This window comes from Vicugna pacos, chromosome 9, assembly GCF_048564905.1.
Source record: "Vicugna pacos chromosome 9, VicPac4, whole genome shotgun sequence".
Classification (NCBI taxonomy): Eukaryota; Metazoa; Chordata; class Mammalia; order Artiodactyla; family Camelidae; genus Vicugna; species Vicugna pacos.
Genome location: NC_132995.1, coordinates 1,202,459 through 1,218,657, shown reverse-complemented (window position 1 = coordinate 1,218,657; position 16,199 = coordinate 1,202,459). Strand labels below are relative to the sequence as shown.

General features: G+C 42.5%; 1 long non-coding RNA gene across 1 annotated transcript; it reads right to left on the bottom strand.

Annotated features, from left to right (window-relative positions):
* Positions 1-26: 26 nt before the first annotated feature.
* LOC107034741 (uncharacterized) lies at positions 27-16,198 on the bottom strand. Its single transcript, XR_012076070.1, has 2 exons — positions 10,643-16,198; positions 27-1,741 (listed from the first exon to the last, which is right to left on the bottom strand). It is a non-coding gene; the product is annotated as an uncharacterized lncRNA (long non-coding RNA).
* Position 16,199: the final 1 nt, after the last annotated feature.

Below are 16,199 nucleotides of genomic sequence, written 5' to 3'. Positions count from 1 at the left end.
TTCCCAGGTCCTCAGCTAGATGGAAACTGCCTTTGAAAATCTTATTTGTGGCACTTCATCCTGCTCAGAAGCTGTCTCCTCATCCTCTCTGCTTGCTGCCAGCAACCTGAAAACAGATACTGGTGAACTGCATGTACATTTTGGGAAAAGGAGGGAGCACCATCATAAACGTGTGTTAAGGACAAGGGAGCTGGGGGGCATTAAGAAGGCTGCTGTGCAGTACTGGGCCTCTAGATGCCACAGAACGGGGGGGGCTCACAAGGATGGGGAGGAGGCAGGGGTCGACAACTCACTCCTTACGGAAGGGTGTGTACACGCTCCTGGGAACCCTGAGGAGCTGGTGTTCAGCGACTATTTTAAGGACACGTGCAGGCCAGTGGTGGAGAGGACCAGTACAGCCACTGGCCTGGGCACCAAAACAGTGTTAGACACAGGACATGGTCCTGATAGGACCTGAACCCAGCCAGGATCTCACATCCTCAGAGCCCCTCTTGCTGTACCTGGAGTCTGTGTCCCCAGTGTTCTCCTCCCAGCTCTAACTGGACTAGAAGATGGAAGTAGTCCTAAGGGAAGAACAAGCGAGCAGTCAGTACTGATGAGGGGAGGGGAGACAAACATGGAGTTCTCACAAGCAGTGACCAAAGCGGACAGAACCTTGGAGCAAATGTGGCCTGGGGGTCTACAGAATCAACAATGAAACCCACTGGACTAATTGCAAACCTTACAGCAGCTGGTATTGGGGCTACTTGTGAAAGAAGGCAAGTGTGCACACAAGACAGGAAAAGAGTAACAGAGATGTGCCCATTATGTAGCTTGGAGACGAGCTCAGCAGCTGGGATAGGTGTGAGGGTAGAAACCAGTGCAGAGTTCTGCAGCATATTACAGAGTTCTCTAGCATAATATGGTACAGGAGTCTTGGAGCCTCCATTCCTCCTGGAAAAGTACCCAGGCACATCCTCAAAGGTCGGAGGGCCCTGTGATGATGGGGACAAATGTGTCCATGAGCAGCCTTTCTCCTGAGCTCCTCAACTTTGAAGGCAGTGGTATCTAGTCTCATCACTAGGCCCAACTCTCAGCAACGACACAGAGATGCCATCTAACCTCTAGGCTTGCTATAAAGGGCCCCCCTTTCCTGCAAGATAAGAGCCTGAGTCCCCAGATACAAACACACTTGGGATGATCTATCTCGCTTAAGCTCTTACTGCCAGGGCCTCCACAGGCATATTACTCACTGGACCTTATCTGTCTTTGTGAAGCCCTCCCCAGCACTCTAGCTCTACATGTTCACCCATCCACTTGTCTCCTATACTTGGGAGTCTTGAGACTCAACATGGCCAAAACCCAATTTCTAATACCCACCAGTCTCTTCTGCATGAAGGAGCCTATCTTCTGCATGAAGGAGCCTATTCAGATCTAAATCAACTCTGTTCGAAAAACGCCAATTCAGGCTACCATTCTAGGCCTGAATCTCACTTCCTTATTCTGTCCTTAACAGACCCTCCAAAGCCTAAAACACTCCCATCTCAACCTCATCTCCAAGCATTCCTGAATACTAACCCCTGTACCTGAGACACCTTTCACATCTCAGTCTGTAGTGGAAGTAAAAGTTCCAGGACACCTGATACTCACCAGTGCAGGGGTCATGAGGGGTTCTTCAGAATGTGGAAACAGCAGGAAGAGCAGGATCATGTCACTTTAATTCTGAGTGATCCATTTAATATTTCAGGTGGTGCTAAAGGCTCTAGAGTAAACCAACCACATGAAAGAGAACAGACAAATGTTACGAAATTGTGCAATAAAGTCAAGTGGGTATCAGGAAAAACAAGTGCAAATCCTGTCAGGCTTGTCTGTGAGTACTGCTGAATAAGGGATCATGCCCAGCAGTGGGACTCTTGGATTATAAGGTAAGTCTACTTTTAGTCTATTGAGGAATCTCCACAGTTTTCCATAATGGCTGCACCAGACTATGGTTGTGGAAGGTCATGTGCAAGAAATCAAATTTGAGTCTTATTTCTGTACTGGCCTGTTGCAGACACTTACATTTCATTCTCTTATTCTACTTTCCTGTGTCCCTTTCTGAGAATACATTCTTTTCCCATATATTAAACGTGGCTTTAACACGTGGCCAGTACTACTTATGCTTCCTTTTCAAATTTTCCTTTGGTTATATTAAAAATTTTTGTCTTACAAAAACACAACCGATGAAAAGGGAGCAAATACTTGCAACAGAAAAGACTGACAAAGCCTGAAGAGCTAAAACAATCAAATCCAAAAATGGGCAGAAGACATATGAATGGCCATTAGGCACAAGAAAAAATGCTCAATATGGCTAATTATCAGTGAAATGTAAATCAAAACTACTCTGAAGTAATACTTCATTCTACTAAGAATGGCCACAATTCAAAAATGGAGAAGGAACACACATACACTGCTGATAGTAATGTAATTAACTGCAGCCACTATGGAAAACACTATGCAGATTCCATACAAAACTACAAATACACTTGCAATATAAGCCAGCAATCCCACTCCTGGGCATCTATCCAGAGGGAACCTTAATTGAAAAAGATACATGCACCCCAGTGATCATACCAGCAATATTTATAAGACAAACAGAAACGACCAAAATGTCCATCAACACATAACTAGATGAACAAGTTGTGATATACCTATAAAATGGAATACTGCTCAGCCACAAAAATAATACTCATTCTAAAAGGAAAATGCCATACAATATGAATTATATGCGGAAACTAAAAACACAGAACACAAATTAACTTATTTATATAACGGAAATAGACACAGGAACACAAACTTATGGAGAACGGGGTGGGAAGGGATAAGTTCGGAGGTCCACATTTGCAGAAAATAAATATTTGATCTACATTTAGATAAGATTTATTTACTTACAACAGATATTGCGTATTGAGCTCAGGACCTCATGCATGCTAAACATGCACTCTACCACTGAGCTATATTGTCCCTGTTTAGATATTAATATATACAAAATAAATGAAGAACAAGTTAATGCTGTAATTACAGATTAATATTTCATATCTTCTAGTAACCTACAATGAAAACGCATATGAAAATTAATATACATACGTTGATTTTATAATTGAAACACTATAACAAACATGTCTCTGTGACTGGAACATAATGAATATATATATGTGAATACTGTGCTGTGCACGAAAAGTTGACATACTGGAACTCACTAAACTTCGTCCACAAATACACTTACCATATAATGCAACACTCCACTCTCCCCGGGCATATATCCGGAGGGAACCTTAATTCAAAAAGATACATGCACCCCAATGTCCACAGCAGCACTATTTACAACAGCCAAGACATGGAAACAACCTAAATGTCCACCCACAGATGACTGGATAAAGAAGCTGTGGTGTATTTATACAATGGAATACTACAAAAAGAATAAAATAGTGCCATTTGCAGCAACGTGGACAGACCTGCAGACTGTCATTCCAAGCAAGCCAGAAAGAAACAAAAATACCATATGTTATCACTCATAAGTGAAATCTAAAAAAAGAAAAGAAAAAAAAAGATGAACTTATTTATGACACAGAGTAACAAACTTACGGTTACGGGTGGGTGGGGTGGAAAAATGGAAATCTGCAGATACTGATATAGGTAAAAAATAAACAAGAAGTTCAAACTGTATGGCACAGGGAACTATATTCAGTATCTTGTAGTAGCCTATGGTGAAAAAGAATATGGAAGTGAATACATGTACGTTCACGTATGACTGAAGCATTCTGCCGTACACCAGAAATTTAACCCAACGTTGTAAACTGACCGTACTTCAATCTTTTTAAAAAAGTTACTGTTTTATACGCTATTCCAGCTTACACAACCCATCCATTAAATTCTAACTTGAAATGGTTGTAACATTATATAAGAGAATTCAAGAACGTGTACTTTTTATACTGATCCAAAATTTTGATATTAAAATATTTCCATAAGCATTTAGAGAGATTGCTTCTAGTTTCCTACAGGCTATTCCCTCCTGGGTAGAGAACTGAACCACCGTTTACCGACCACACACTGAAAATGAATCTCTGATAAAAGGGTTGTTGCTAGCGTCACAGCAAAAGTGCTCGGCCTTCAGCAGTTTGGGATAACTGGACCTCATTTCTGACTGCCTCAACTTAACAGAAACGAAACAAGCTATACGACCCGACCTCTACTCAACCATACCTAAACATGACAATAACCTTCTTGCGTTCTAGACATCCTGTTAGGATTCTGAAGCATTGTGACTTTTCATCCTTACAATGATTCGTTTCTACCCTTTAAAACAAGTATTTACTAAAACAGTTTAATTATCTTCTCTTCCAAAATCACCAGAGAAAGACGACTGATCAGTCAAATAAAAATTTCTGGAAGAGTACAACCTCTTAGAAAAAATTCCTTTAAACACAATTACGTAAAAATTATTTTAAGTAAGTAAATACAATGGGCATTTTAACATGCTCCACGAGTATGTGCTTCGTATACAACCCAGGGAACACGGTAGGTATGACCACAGTAGCAATGTTTATATCTGCAGAACACACAGACAGACAGAAAGAAAAGCCACGAACCCATAAACAAAGAAAAGCTCTCAACAGGAGAGAGTTTATAAAGACATTTTACTCATATGTTCATACTAGGGACTACCGCACAAAAAGGAAAATGGACAGTCATGAAATATGCGGATGAAAGTCACACAAAAGCGTGCAAATGAAGAAGACATCATACAGTAATAGCGACTGCATTCATGGAAATGGTTTAAAACAAGTGAGCAAAACTGAACGACACTCGTCGGACTGGGTTTTCCACATGGATGGCAAAACCATGAAGAAAAGCAAGGAAATTCTTACTTGTAACAACAGACAATCCGTTAACTCTGGCGATGGGTCTAACTTTTTTGGAAAGACCGCACAGGCGGCTTCTGGGGGTCCTATTTCTATCACATTTCTTGACCCGGGCGGTGATACAGACTAATTGTTCAACTGCACCTGGAAACTCTGCGCTTTTTTTTTTTCTTTCTCTGTCTGTCTGTTTCAGGCACGTCATATCTCAAAACTTAGAAAAACAAGGTTTCGGGGGGATAATGATATAAAGACAAATAAAGGACCCTCGTAAGGGCACACTGGTAAGAACACAACTACTGCAGAAGGAGAGTCGGCTGACGGCCGGGAGGGGACGCGGCGTTTCCCTGAATCGGACTCACCTGTGCGGCAGCCGCCACCGGCGTCTGTGGGCGAAGGTGGGGTCCGGCCCCGCGACAGCTGACGGCCGGCTGACGGCCACGCCGAGCCTCAGACCCGCCTCAGAGCAGCGGGCGCGGCGGCGCCTCCGCCGCTCCCTTGCCGCACGCGGCCCGGCGTCTTCCCGAAGCCCCCGACCGGCGGACAGCTCCGAGTTTCCACAGCTGCTCGTCCCGAGAAGGCCCGCCCACCGTCCACGCCGGAAGGCCCGCCCAGACGCCCTCCCCTCGCACGGAAGTGCCTCTCTCCTGAGCCGTCACGGGCCCCGCGCGCCGCACAGCCTTCCGCGTAATGTGGTTCACGGCGCTCCCGGCCCCTCCTCCCGGAATGGGCCGGCCGCACCGGGACCATGGGAAGAGTGTTCCCAGGCTCAGGGGAATCGGTGTGGCTTCGCGCTTTCTCCAGGGGACGGACCCAGACTCCCGTGGGAAGTCGTCTGCGCTCATCTCCTCACAGAGACGGACAGAGACGGAGTACTTCCCATCTTCCCGAAACCAGCAAGACCGTAAATGGACACGCGGTATCACACTGTCGCTCAGACACAAAGTGCATCCAACCACAGCTAGCGTCGAACAGACCTTGTCTCGTTGCTCTTCAAACACTCGTAGGCTGCAGCTTTAGACTCAATCTATGGGTTTCACCGTGTTAGGGTCAAAAGAGCAAAGACTACAGACAGGACCGCGGCGGGCAAGACAGAGGAGGGACGTGGGGCGGCCAGAAGCAGGCGGATCATGCGCTGTGTCTCCGGTTCCCTCAGAAAAAATGGAGAGCAAGTGACTGTCCCGTTCAGGGACCGACATGTATTTCTTACTCCGCGTTTCTTTTTCACTGAAGTACAGTCAGTTTCAATGTCAGTTTCTGGTGTACAGCACAATGGCCCAGTCGTGCATATGCACGCATATATTCGTTTTCATACGCTTTTTCATCAAAGGTTTTTATGAAATACTGAATATACTTCCCTGTGCTATACAGAAAAAAAATCGGCTTCTTTTAAAATCTATTCTTATATACGGTGGCTAACATTTGCAGCTCTCAAACACCCAATAATGACATCTAGAGGAAGATGGATGGACCTAGAGATCGTCATTATAAGTGGAATAAGCCGGAAAGTGGAACTGCTGGATCGTGTGGTAGTTGCTTTTTTTTTTTTTAACCTGAGGCTTTCCCTTTTTTTGGTATATAAATACATGTATCTCTTTTCGTATTCTTTTTCACTTACGGTTATTACAAGATATTGACTATAACTCCCTGTGCTATACAGAAAACCTCTTTTTTAAAATCTGTTTTTGTAGAGGCTAACATTTGCAAACCTCAGACTCCCAAATTCATCCTTCCCATCCCCTTTCACCTGATAACCATACGATAGGGTTACTGTTTCTGTTTTGCAGATGAGTTCATGAGTGTCCGCTTTCTTAAATCTTTTCTTAAATTTCAATTACGAGTGATAGCACATGGCATTTTTTTTTTCTCTCTCTTTCTGACGATCTCTAGGTCCATCCATGTTGTTACAAATGGCATTATTTTATTTTTTTATGGCTGAGTTTTACTCCACATTTTGAAAGGGATTCAGTTTTGCTGCTGTTTTAAGGGGGAGCGGGAGGGATGTCATAAGGCTTACTTTGTTTTTAACAGAGGTACTGGGAATTGAACCCACGACCTCGTGCATGCTAATCACGCACTCTAACACTGAACTACATCCTCCCCCTTGCTTTTCTCTACAAACTAAGATGTGCCTACCTGAAGAGAAGAATGACTTACCGCTTGCCATTTTCTGCCTGGACAGTGACTCTCTGGTCACAGTTACAGCTCATATCTGTATGAGCTATACACACAGTCAGAAGCTTGTATAAGCTTTCTATATTATAAAGGGAGCGTGTGAACCTTGAGATAAAAGATTGGATTACATGATCTCCTTTCCTTGCTGGGGAGTCAATATAATTCCACCTGAGTGACAACGCATGGACAGTGGAGATTATCTGAGAGAAGTGTCTGTGAAACGGTGACATTACTGAAATCAATCATTATTCAGTTATTCAAAGTTTGTGGCCAAAATAGCTCTTGGCCATGGGGACAAGAGGTTAGGATCTCAGTGAACTCTGAAGGGACACTGACATCTGAGATCCGAGGGAATGAAGCTGGCCTTGTACTAACACAGGGCACTTGGCTAGTCTGTGATGATGGCTTTCTAAATCGTGATTTATTTATTTCTTAAATCATTGTCTTTTAGTACAACTTGAAAGGAGATGTAAGAGAGCAGCTAGCTCTGCCAGAACGCCAAAAACAAACAGGGTTTCTATGGAATCATGTTTATTCCCTCCTTAGCAAACACTCACTAAGTGCCTTCCCTATTCCAAGCACTGTTTTGGCTGCATGGGACGTGTCAAGATCCAAAGCGTCCAAAACCCCTTCCCACATGAGGCTGTCATTCTACTCAGAGGATATGGACAGTAAGAGTCAATGACAACATAGTCAATTACACAGTGCTTTTACGTGTCAGGAGTGTTAACCGAAATTTCAGAAACGAAGACCCGATTGAAACAAAGAGGCCCCCCCCCTTTTTTTTCAGCCTTTCCTAGGGCTCCAGCCGAGGAGACACAGATTCAAGAAGCAATCGTATATCAACAAAGGAAAGTACAAACACAACATGACCATCTCAACAGATGCAGAAAAAGCGTTTCATAAAATTCAACATGCATTCACGACAAAAAATAAATAAACAAATAAAAACCCTTACCAGAGGCGATATAGAGGGGAACCTATCTCAACATAACAGAAGCTATTTATGACAAATCCATAGCCAACATACTACTCAATGGTGAAAAGCAGAAAGTCTTCCCACTAAAATCTGAAACAACACAAGGATGCCCACTCTTACCCCTTCTATTTAGCACAGTATTGCAAGATGTAGCCATAGCAAGCAGACAAGAAACAAAAGGGATTCGAATTGGAAGGTAAGAGGAAAAACTGTCACAATATGCAGAATACTGTATACAGAAAATCCTAAGGATTCCACACAAAAACTTCTAGAGCTGATTAGTCAACTCAGCAAGCTAACAGGGTACGAGATAAAGACCAGAAATCTGTTCCATTTCTTTACCCTAACAATCAAATATCAGAAAAGGGAAGTAAATTTTTAAAAAAAACATCCCCTTTAAAATCGCATCAAAAAATACTCAGGAACAAATTTAACCCAGGAGGTGAAGGACTTACACGCTGAGAAGTCTAAAACATTGATAAAGGAAATTGCAGATGATTTAAAGAAATGGCAAGGTGCAGCATGCTCTTGGACTGGCAGGATTAATGTTGTTGAAACAGCCATGCTACCCAAAGTAGTCTACAGAATTCATGTGACCCCTGTCAGGTTACCCAGGACATTTTTCACAGAACTAAAACAAAATCCTAAAACTTACATGGAATCACAAAAGACCCAGAACTGCCAAAGCAATACTGAAGAAAACGAACGAAGCTGGAGACGTAACCCTCCCAGACGTCAGACGATACCGCAAAGCTACAGGAATCCAAAACAGCATGGTACTGGCACAAAAACAGACATACGGATCAGTGCAACACAACAGAGAGCCCAGAAATAGGCTCTCTGACTCACCTACGGTCAATTAATCTTTTGACCAAGGAGACAAGAATACACAACGGAGAGAAGACAGCCTCTTCAGCAAGTGGTGCTGGCAAAGCCGGACAGCCACGGGTAAATCGATGAAGTTAGAACACTCCTTCATGGTACGCACAAAAATAAACTCAAAATGGCTTAAAGACTTAAACATAAGACAGGACACCATAAATCTCCTAAAAGAGGACACAGGCAAAACGTTCTCTGATAGAAATCGTAGCACTGTTCTCCTAGGTCAGCCTACTGAGGCAACAGAATTAAAAGCAAGAGTAAACAGATGCAACCTAATTAAACTCATGACCTTTGGCACGGCGATGGAAATCATACACAAGGCGAAAAGACAATCTACGGACTGGGAGAAAATACTTGCAAAAGAATGCAACTGACAGGGCTTAATTTCCACAATACACAAATAGCTCATACAACTCATCAGGAAAACAACCCAATCCAAAGGTGGGCAGAAGACCTACACACACACTTCTCCAAGAATGACACACAGATGGCCAACAGGCACATGAAAACATGCTCAATATCACTATTCATCAGAGAAATGCAAATCAAAACTACCATGAGGCATCACCTCACACCAGTCAGAGTGGCCATCATTTAAGAGTCCTCAAATGATAAATGCCGGAGAGGGTGTGGGGAAAAGGGAACCCTCCTACGCTGTGGGTGGGAACATAGTCTGGTGCAGCCATTATGGAAAACAGGAGGGAGATTCCTCAAAAGACTAAAGATAGACTTACCATAGAATCCAGGAATCCCACTCCAGGCATATATCCGGAGGGAACCTTAATTCAAAAAGATACATGCACCCAATGTCCACAGCAGCACTATTTACAACAGCCAAGACATGGAAACAACCTAAATGTCCATCCACAGATGACTGGATAAAGAAGCTGTGGTATATTTATACCATGAAATACCACTCACCCATTAAAAATAAAATAACGCCATTTGCAGTAACATGAACGGACGAGATTATCATACTTAGTGAAGTGAGAGAAAGACAAATATATTTTATCACTTATCTGTGTAATTGTAACAAAAGATACAAATTAACTTATTTACAAATGGAAACCGAGTCACAGACATAAAAAATATACTTATGTTTACCAAAGGTGAACGTGGGCAGGGGGAGGTAAATTCGGATTTTGAGATTGACAGGTATCAACTATCATATACAAACTAGATAAACAACAAGGTCCTACTTTATAATACAAGGAACTATATATTCAATAGCTCTTAATAAATTGCAATTTAAAAAAATATATTTATATATTTTAACTGAATCAGTATACCAGCAACTAATACAACAGTGTAAATTAACTGTACTATACTTATGTGAAGTGTTAATTAACTATATGTTTCAACAAACTTAATTTCAGCTTCCTGGTTCCAATTAAGCAAGGGTTGGTTAGGGTTTCATGATTGGGGCCTATGTGCTTGTGAGCAGCCTGTAGTCAACATCCTCCACCTGGGTGGGCGTCTTAGTTTCTCCAAAGGAACTCAAGGATATGCGTCAGATTATTACGTATAGCCCTTCAGGACCAGAGGCCCTGGGATTGTTTTCTCAACTATTTTTTAAGCTAGCATTACTTTTCTCACTTGACGATTTTTCCTATGTTTCTGCACTCTCTCACTTCTCTGTAGTAACTGCTTGCCACAGCTCTTTGGAACTCAGGAAACTAAAGCTTTTTTCTAGAAACAAAAATTGGGGAACATGGTGGGGCTTTTGTACCTGAGACGGCTCTACAGGGTCCTGTTTATTTCAGGAACCAGTGCACCACAGAGTCCCCAGTCAGGCTTCTCAGTCGCTTCGGTGCACCAGTCTCTCGTCCCGCTTTTCAATTCGGTCACGTCAGAAGGGACCCAGCACTCCAGAGGCCCAAAGAAGTGAAAACGAGCTGAGCGACTGCACCAGCGCCACGGGGAAATGCGTATTTTCCGCTCACGTGGTGCGCCGGGCACGTAGACGTCCCTCTGCTCTCATTGGCTACGTCTCTGCTGCTGGTGATCGCAGTGGCTGCTGGGTAATGTAGTTCCCACATGAATTAGGCCGTTCTCCAAAATGCGATTTTTTCACTAGGAACGCGCTGGCAATTAACCGCTTGACAGGACAGGTGAATACAATCTGTAGACTTGCTGGAAAGGTGAAAGCGAGTAAGAAAGCTGTTCTGTGGTGCGCATTCAGTGTCCTAACAAACATACCACGAGCACCTGCCGGGATTCCACCACAATAGTAGGTGCATGGACATGTTGGGAACAGCACTGCCAGCTGTTCTGTGCATAGAGCACATGCCCTGTATTTAATGATTTTGTTCTGGATACTGCCTCTGCCAGTACACCCTAAACATCTTATTATATTCAGCTCTTTGCAATGCCTTCCAAAAAGCTGGCAGTTAGATTTGGAGTATGCCTTATGAGTTCTCTCTCAGGTTTGGGTGATTGAAGAACAAAAAGAGATACTGAGAATTAAAGGAATTATTTTACATATTCAGGAAAGGGAAATGATTACTCACTGGCCACAGTCCAAAATCGTGAACAAATAATCATCGTTTGTAAGAGTAACTTCCAATGAGTACATGTGTTCTGAGGCTCGCCAGGTCAATGACAGCCTCAACAGTGAAACTTAAGCCTCTGAAAGTAAGCAGTTAGCAAATCATTGATAAGTACAAGCTTTCAAAATTCAACCAATAAGTGATGGATTATGGCTCCTCATCCCACATTCTGAAAGACCACCAATCAGCCTTAGGATCCCAGGCAACAATCAATCAACTGCCTCACTTAAGGACCTAGCTTCTGAAAGTCAACCGGCCAATAGTAGTGACCACACTAACACGGCTCAAAGTCCAGAAATCCTTCAGCACAGACTTCTGAATGTCCTCCAGTTCCTGAATGACTGACTCCCCAAAAGATCACATAAGTGCAGCTCCAGCTGCTTTCTAGGAGGCTGTCTGCCAACCGCAGCTCTCCCTTGCATGCATGCAGTCCACCTTTTTTACCTCAAATATTAAGTTCAGTTGACTGTTGGCCAAGAAGTTTGCTACCTTTTCAACCTTCAACATCTGTTTATGGCTACTTATGAATTTAGAGTTAATGGCTATGTAGAGGTGGCAAATTGGGTGGAGCTGCAAGCAATAGAAAAGGGCACAGGGAAACTTACTGGGGCCACAGATACATTCATCATCACAACAATGTGATGGTTTCAATGCCCATACATATATCGAAATATATCATGTTGGGCACTTTAAATAAGTGAAGTTTAATTTATGTCAGTTCCTCAATGAAGCGGTTGGGGGAAACTTTCTCCTATTAAGTGTTAAACCCTATTCCTCTTAGAATTTCAGACAACTGACAAAGCTGTACTGACTTCATCATGAATCTCTCCCCATGTCTTAGGCAACTCAACTCTGATTCTTTTGCTGCAAAACTGGGGAATGATGAAAGTATGCCCAATTGTGTCACCAAAAATAATGGCTAGCACACAAAAGATCCATCCCTGAAGTACAGAATCTCCCCTTGCTCCGTGTGAGGCCTCTGCCTTGCAGTTACGGTTTGAGGGAAACAACCCAGAGAGGCAACAGGAAGCCATAAAATCTTTGGCTTCGCTGCTGTGGCAGTACATTGGCTAGAGGAGGCACAGAGGCCTGTAAGTCCTAGGGAGTTCTGTACACCCTCTTCCCAGTTACAGGGACGTTTACAGATGTCCCATTGGAAGTGCTTATCCACTCTACTTTGCTGCACCCTTCCCCCAGTTCCTATCAACACAATCACTACTTCTGTACAGAGTATGATTCTCACGCTGAGCCTTAAGCCTTACGTCCATTTACCTGCGTGATTTTTTTTCTTTAGGACACACAGCTCCTCGGTAGGTCTCAGGAGACAGCTATCTCTCAGCAATGCTATGGGACATCCGCTACATTCAGGGGCCCCAACTCATGACACCACCGAATATCCTGTTGTTTGCAAACCAACTGCCCCATATTCAAGTGACTCTGCAACCACAAATAATCCTCATGTCCAGGGTATGAGATCTTGGTGCAGACGTCGTTCAGCCTTTCCTAGGAGGCCTCAGGCAGCAATGCAGCTAGGCCAGATCTGCACTGAGAGTGATGCTTTGTTCCCCTATTTTTTTCAGAGCACACAAAGGTGAGGACCCCGAAACTCTACCGTTTATTCTGGCAGAGCCTAATTCTCTCCTTAACTCACAGCACACAGTAAACAGGATCCTAAGAGTAAAGGTAGGTTAAACAATAAGAGCTTTACCACAAAAATCAGCACAGTGGAGCCATAAGTTCCTGGGTTGGGTAAAACGGAGGCTGGAAAAATCTGTCCAGAATGTCATGAGACAATCAGTAAAGACCTTGAACAAGGGAAGCCTCTGTAAGCTGCCACCGAAGCCATATGGGGTCCTCTGTCCAAGGTGGGTGATGTTCACATCCAAAACAATCAAGGGGGTGGGCCATGAGGGCTCACCAAAGGGCTCACAAGGCCGGGGGAGACTCTACACAAAGAGAGACAGCACAGCAATCTGCTCTCCCCACTTAAGAAAAACTGAGATGTGTAATTAAAATATAACATTTACTAGCTTCAGATGTACAACATAATGATTGTATTTGTATATACTGCAAAGTAATGACCAAAGTAAGTCTACTTAGCACAGGTACAAAATTTTCTTGTTGAGAACTTTCCTGACTTACTCTTCGCAACTTTCAAATATGCAATACAGTATTATTAACTATAGTCACCACACTGTACACTACATCTCCATGACTTATTTTATAACCAGAAGTCTGTACCTTTTGACCATCTTCACCTATTTTGTAGCGGTGACTTCCAATGCTTTAGAAAAAAAATTTTTAGTTGAAGTATAACTGACAATGTTATATTAGCTTCATGTGTACACTACTAATTTGACATTTGACTAGTGATGAGATGATACTACAGTAGCCTAGTTACCGCCTGTCACATTTTAAGTTATTACATTACTGACTATAGTCCCTATTCTCCATATTACATCCCAATGACATTCCTGCCCCCAGTGGCTTATTTTACAATTGGAAGTTTGTGCTTCTTAATCCACTTAATCTATTCAAACATTCCCCCACCCCTCTCCTCTCTGGCAACCGCTGGTTTGTTCTTGGTATCTATGCATCTGCTTCTGGATTGTTTTGTTCATTCAACTGTTTTGCTTTTTAGATTCCACATTTAAGTGAAATCGCTGACTTATTTCACTTAGCATATTACCCTCTAGGTCTACCCATATTGTCACAAATAGCAAGATTTCTGTTTTAATGGCTGAGTAATATTCCATTATATACACGTATATATTACATCTTCTTTACCATTCATGTATCAATGGACACTTCAGTTGCTTCCATATCTTGGCAGCTGTAAATAATGTTACAATGAACATAGGGATGTATATTTCTTTTCAATTTAGTGTTTTTGTTTTCTTTAGGTAAATACCCAGGATTGGAATCACTGGGTTGAATGTAGCTATATTTTTAATTTCTTAAGGAACTCTCACACTTTGGCATAGTGGCTGGACCAACTTAACATTCCTACCAATAGCAAATGAGGGTGCCTTTTTCTCCACATCCTCACCAACACTTGTTATTTGCTGTCTTCTTGACAGTAACCATTGTGACAGGCGTAGGGGTGACTGCTCATTGTGATTTTGATTTGTATCTGCCTGATCAGTGAAGTACAGCATCTTTTCATGTGCTTGTTGGCCAGCTGCATGTCTTCTCTGAGAAAATGCATGTTCAGGTCCTCTGCCCATTTTTTAATCCAATTTTTTTTTGACATTAAGTTGTATAAATTCTCCATATATTCTGGTTATTAGCCCTTTACTGGCTTTGTGATTTGCAAATATCTTCTCTTACTCAGGAGGTTGTCTTTTCATTTTGCTGCTGGTTCCCTTCACAGTGTCTGAGTATTTTAGAGACTGAGGTGGTTCACACTGCAGCTCCCTGCCAGGTGACAGACGGAACTCCAGTCACGGCCCCAAGCGGGTCTGAAAGTGCAACACAGTTCACCAAAGCTTCCCACATACCTGGCACTTACTGCGAATCTCCCTAGTGAGGATGTTTGGACATATGAGATGTAATTTCTGGCAGATACCTCCTTCACAGAGGTAACCTCCAGAGATTTCCTCTGTTATGTTAAAAGCAAAGCACACAGTGGCCCACATGTAACGTCTTTCTCCAGTGTCAACTTCCTGCTGCTGATACCTTGGTGCATGGCAGCTCTTAGAAGAAAACTGAGGAAAAAAGCATCCTGACACTGGGTGGCTTTGGCGATAATTTCTTGGACATGACACCAAAGGCAGAGGCAACAAGAACAGGAATAAATGGGACTAAACTGGAATCTAAAACGTCTGTGCGAAAAAGGACTAAATGGACAGAATGAAAAGGGAACCCTTGGAGTAGAAGAAAATATTTGTAAACTATCTGGTAACAGGTTATTACCCAGAGTATATAAAGAATTCCTATATCCAAGTAACAGTAATAATAACAACCCCATTTAAAAATGGGCAAAGGATTGGAAGAGACATTTTCCCAGAGAATATACACAGCCAACAAGCAGATGAAAAAATGTTCAATATCATTAAATGCAAAACAAAACCACAATGAAATATCCCCTCATGCCCCTTAGGCTAGTGTTATAAAAAATAAAACAAGAAAACAAGTGTTGGGGGAGGGTACAGCTCATATGGTAGCATGCATGCCTAGCATATACAAGGTCTTGGGTTCAATCCCCAGTACCTCCTCTAAAAATAAATAAATAAGCCTAATTACCTCAAAAAAATACTAAAAAGGAAAGAAAGAAAAGAAAAGAAAAGAAGAAATGTCGGCAAGGGTGTAGAGAAATTAGAACCTCCAAGCTGTACCTGTAAAATGGTACAGCTACTATGGAAAACAGCCCCTCAGTTCCTCAAAAAAAATTAAATATTCAATTACCATATGATCTGACAATTCCGAGTATATACCTAAACAGAACTGAAAACAGGGCCTCAAAGAAATATGTGTGCAATCATGCTTATAAAAGCATTATTTGCAACAGCCAAATTGCGAAAGCAACCCAACAGTCCACTGATAAATGGATACAGAAAAAGTGGCCTAGACACAGAATGGAGTAGTAGGCAAAAAGGAAGGCAATCCTGACACCTGCCGGAACATAGATGAACCTTGAGGACATTATGCTCAGTGAAAAAGCCAGCCAACAAAGGAGAAAAACATTGTGACTTTTATATAAGGTACCAGAGTGGCCAAATGCACAGGCAGAAAGCA